Raw genomic sequence first — 5,583 nt, forward strand, 5'->3', positions numbered from 1 at the left:
TTATTTTTGACATAATTTGAGTTTTCGTTTACATCAAAACTTATCATATTTTAGGATAATTTTAATTTAAAATGTAATTTTCATATTTTTCAAAAAAATTCTAAAAATATTTTTTAAATATTTTGTTATAATTTTTTAAAAAATATTTGAGTTGCATTTCAAATAAAAAGGTAAAGATATTAAAAATATTCTAATTAAAATATGTAAAATTTAATATAGTTTTAAGGAAATGGCCAAAATAAAAAAATTACACATAAAATAATCATGATTTTTGTTAACTGGGCGGATCATTATTTATATGATATCGCACACAAAATAAAAATTTCTGTTTTTAAAATTATCTAATTAACTCTATACTCATTTTTTAATATTTTTTATATGATATCACACATTCGTAAAAAATAGATAGTTTAAGATGCAACCAAAAAAATTTACTTAATGAATATAATATGAATGAATATTACAAATACATCATTTAATAAAATAAATAATTAAAAACTGAAAATTCATATCCGCGCTGGCGCGCGGATCAGACTCTAGTATACATTAATACAAATGTAGAATGTGTTAAGAAATTTTAAAACGCCACTAAGGATCATAGACTCAGTATATAGAGCATTTACCGAAAAATTTAACATTTTCGTAGGGGTTAACACATCGATTTTGAGAAAAATTTAAAAATATAAAAATACTGTTTTACTGCATAGTTGCATCATTCACTAACATATGATGAAGGTCAAAGAGGTTTGGAACTTTTGTTGTCTCCGTTTCTCTAGAAAATAGCGATTTTATAGTGGTTAGTCCACCAATTTATCAAGTATTATGAAGTTTTACTAAATTAATTGACAAAAAATTAAAATGATTCCTATGTACCATGAAATTGAGTTTAATATACATTAATACAAATGTTGAATGTGTTTAGAAATTTTAAAACAACACAAAAGATCATAGGCTTCAGTATATAGCGCATTTACGAAAAAATTCAATATAACACATAGATTTTGAGAAAAATTCAAAAAATACAAAAAATATGAAAATACTGTTTTAATGCATAGTTGCATCAGTCAGTAACATCTGATAAAGTCAAAAAGGTTTGGAACTATTGTTGCCTCAGTTTCTCTAGGAAATAGCATTTTTATAATGGTTAGTCCACCAATTTAGGGAGTATTAAGAAGTTTTACTCAATTAATTGACCAAAAAATAAAACGATGTCCATGTACCATGAAAGAGAGTTTAATATACATTAATACAAATGTAGAATGTGTTTAGAAATTTTAAAACAACACTAAAAATCATAGGCTTTCTCTATATAGAGCATTTACCTAAAAATTCAATATTTTTGTAGGGGGTTACACATTGATTTTGAGAAAAAATAAAAAATTATGAAAATACTGTTTTAATGCATAGTTGAAACCTTTACTAATGTATGATGAAGGTCAAAGAGGTTTGAAACTTTTGTCGTCTCTGTTTTTCTAGAAAATATTGATTTTATAACGGCTAGTCCACCAATTTAGGGAGTATTATGAAGTTTTACTAAATTAATTAACAAAAAATTAAAACGATGTCCATGTACCATAATCGTGAAAGAGAGTTTAATATACATTATTACAAATGTAGAACGTGTTTAGAAATTATAAAACAAAACTAAAGATCATAGGCTTCAGTATATAGAGCATTTACCGAAAAATTCAATATTTACGTAGAGGTTGTTAACACATAGATTTTGATAAAAATTCAGAAATATAAAAATAACTTTTTAATGCATAGTTTCATCTTTCACTAACATATGATGAAGGTCAAAGAGGTTTGGAACTTTTGTTGTCTTTGTTTCTCTAGAAAATAACGATTTTATAGTGGTTATTCCACCAATTTATAAAGTATTCTGAAGTTTTACTAAATTAATTGACAACAAATTAAAAAGACGCCCATGTACCATGAAAGAAAGTTTAATATACATTAATACAAATGTAGAATGTGTTTAGAAATTTTAAAACAACACTAAAGATCATAAGCTTCAGTATATAGAGTATTTACCGAAAAATTCAATATTTACGGGGTTGTTAACACATAAATTTTGAGAAAAAATTCAAAATATAAAAATACCCTTTTAATGCATAGTTTCATCCTTCACTAACATATGATGAAGGTCAAAGAGGTTTGGAACTTTTGTTGTTTTCGTTTCTCTAGAAAATAGCGATTTTATAGTGGTTAGTCCACCAATTTATGAAATATTATGAAGTTTACTAAATTAATTGACAACAAATTAAAACGACGCCCGTGTACCATGAAAGAGAGTTTAATATACATTAATACAAATGTAGAATTTGTTTCGAAATTTTAAAACAACACTAAAGATCATAGGCTTCAGTATATAGAGTATTTACCGAAAATTTCAATATTTTTGTAGGGAGATTTTGAGAAAAAGTCAAAAATTCAAAAATATTATTTTAATGAATTGTTGAATCCTTCACTAACATATGATGAATTCAAAGAGGTTTGAAACTTTTGTGGTCTCCGTTTCTCTAGAAAATAGCGATTTTATAGTGGTTAGTCCAACAATTTATGGAGTATTATGAAGTTTTACTAAATTAATTGACAACATATTAAAAAGACACCCATGTACCATGAAAGAGAGTTTAATATACATTAATACAAAAATATAATGTGTTTAGAAAGTTTAAAACAACACTAAAGATCATAGGTTTCAGTATATAGAGTATTTACCGAAAAAATCAATATTTTCGTAGGGGTACACACAGATTTTGAGAAAAAATCAAAAATATGAAAATACTGTTTTAATGCATTTTTGAATCCTTCACTAACATATGATGAAGTCAAAGAGGTTTGGAACTTTTGTGGTCTCCGTTTCTCAAGAAAATAGCGATTTTATAGTGGTTAGTCCAACAATTTAGGGAGTATTATGAAGTTTTACATAATTAATTGACAAAAATATAAAACTATGTCCATGTACTATGAAAGAGAGTTTAATATACATTAATACAAATGTATAATGTGTTTAGAAAGTTTAAAACAACACTAAAGATCATAGGTTTCAGTATATAGAGTATTTACCGAAAAAATCAATGTAACACAAAGATTTTGAGAAAAATTCAAAAATATGAAAATACTATTTTAATGCATAGTTTCATCATTCACTAACATATGATGAAGGTCAAAGAGGTTTGGAACTTTTGTTGTCTCCGTTTCTCTAGAAAATAGCCATTTTATAGTGGTTAGTCCACCAATTTTGGGAATACAAGTTTTACTAAATTATTTGACAAAAAATTAAAATGATGCCCATCTAACTTGAAAGAGAGTCTAATATACATTAACACAAATGTAGAATGTGTTTAGAAATTTTAGAACAACACTAAAAATCATTGGCTTTCAATATATAGAGCATTTACTGAAAAATTCAATATTTTCGTAGGGGTTAACACTTAGATTTTGAGAAAAATTCAAAAATATAAAAATAATGTTTTAATGCATAGTTGCATCATTCACTAACATATGATAAATGTGAAAGAGGTTTGGAACTTTTTTTGTCTCCGTTTCTCTAGATAATAGCGATTTTATAAATGTTAGTCCACCAATTTAGGGTGTATTATGAAGTTTTACTTAATTAATTGACAAAAAAATTAAAACGATGCCCATGCACTATTAAAGAGAGTTGAGTATACATTAATACAAATGTATAATGTGTTTAGAAATTTTAAAACAGCCTTAAAGATCATAGGCTTCAGTATATAGAGCATTTACCGAAAAATTCAATATTTTCGTCGGGGTTTTGAGAAAAATTCAAAAGTATGAAAATATTGTTTTAATGCATAGTTGCATCATTCACTAACATATGATGAAGGTCAAAGAGGTTTGGAACTTTTTTGTCTCCGCTTCTCTAAAAAATAGTGATTTTATAGTGGTTAATCCACCAATTTAGTGAGTATTATGAAGTTTTACTAAATTAATTGACAAAAAATCAAATTGATGCCCACATACCATGAAAGAGAGTTTAACATACATTAATACAAACTTCGAATGTATTTAGAAATTTTAAAACAACACTAAAGATCATAGGCTTCAGTATATAGAGCATTTAGTCATTTACCGAAAAAGTCAATATTTTCTTAGGGGAGCACATAGATTTTGAGAAAAATTGAAAAATATAAAAATACTGTTTTAATGCATATTCAATATCATTCACTAACATCTGATGAAGGTCAAAGAGGTTTGAAACTTTTGTTGTCTCCTTTTCTCTAGAAAATAGCGATTTTATAAGGGTTAGTCCACCAATTTATGGAGTATTATTAAGTTTTACTTAATTAATTGACAAAAAATTAAAACGATGCCCATGTACCATGAATTAGAGTTTAATATACATTAATACAAATGCAGAATGTGTTTCGAAATTTTAAAACAACACCAAAGATCATAGGCTTCAGTATATAGAGCATTTACAGAAAAATTCAATATTTTCGTAGGGTTTAACACATAGATTTTGAGAAAAAATTCAAAAATATAAAAATACTATTTTACTGCATAGTTGCATCCTTCACTAACATATGATGAAGGTCTAAAAATTCTATTTTACTGCATAGTTGCATCCTTCACTAACATATGATGAAGGTCAAAGAGGTTTGAAACTTTTGTTGTCTCCGTTTCTCTAGAAAATAGCGATTTTATAGTGGTTAGGCCACCAATTTATCAAGTAGTATGAAGTTCTACTAACTTAATTGACAAAAAATTAAGACGATGTCCAAGTACCATGCAAGAGAGTGTAATATACATTAATACAAATGTAGAATGTGTTTAGAAATTTTAAAACCACACTAAAGATCATAGGCTTCAGTATATAGAGCATTTACCGAAAAAGTCAATACTTTCTTAGGGGAGCACATAGATTTTGAGAAAAATTCAAAAATATAAAAATACTATTTTAATGCATAGTTGCATCCTTCACTAACATATGATGAATGTCAAAGAGGTTTGAAACTTTTGTTGTCTCCGTTTCTCTAGAAAATAGCGATTTTATACCAATTTATGAAGTATTATGAAGCTTTACTAAATTAATTGTCAAAAAATTTAAATGATGCCCATGTACCATGAAATAGTGTTTAATATACATTAATACGAATGTAAAATGTTTTTAGAAATTTTAAAACAACACTAAAGATCATAGGCTTCAGTATATAGAGCATTTACCGAAAAATTCAATATTTTCGTAGGGGTTAGCACATAGATATTGAGAAAAAAATCAAAAAATATGAAAATACTGTTTTAATGCATAATTTCATCATTCACTAACATATGATGAAAATAAAGGAGGTTTGGAACAATTGTTGTCTCCGTTTCTCTAGAAAATAGCGATTTTATAGTGGTTAGTCCACACATTTAGGAAATATTATGAAGTTTTACTAAATTAATTGACCAATAATTAAAATGATGCCGATCTACCTTGAAATAGAGTTTAATATACATTAATACAAATGTAGAATGTGTTTAGAAATTTTAAAACAAACTAAAAGTCATAGGTTTTCTGTATATAGAGCATCTACCGAAAAATTCAATATTTTCGTAGCGGTTAAC

This window comes from Brassica oleracea, chromosome C2 (genome assembly GCF_000695525.1).
Source record: "Brassica oleracea var. oleracea cultivar TO1000 chromosome C2, BOL, whole genome shotgun sequence".
Lineage (NCBI taxonomy): Eukaryota > Viridiplantae > Streptophyta > Magnoliopsida > Brassicales > Brassicaceae > Brassica > Brassica oleracea.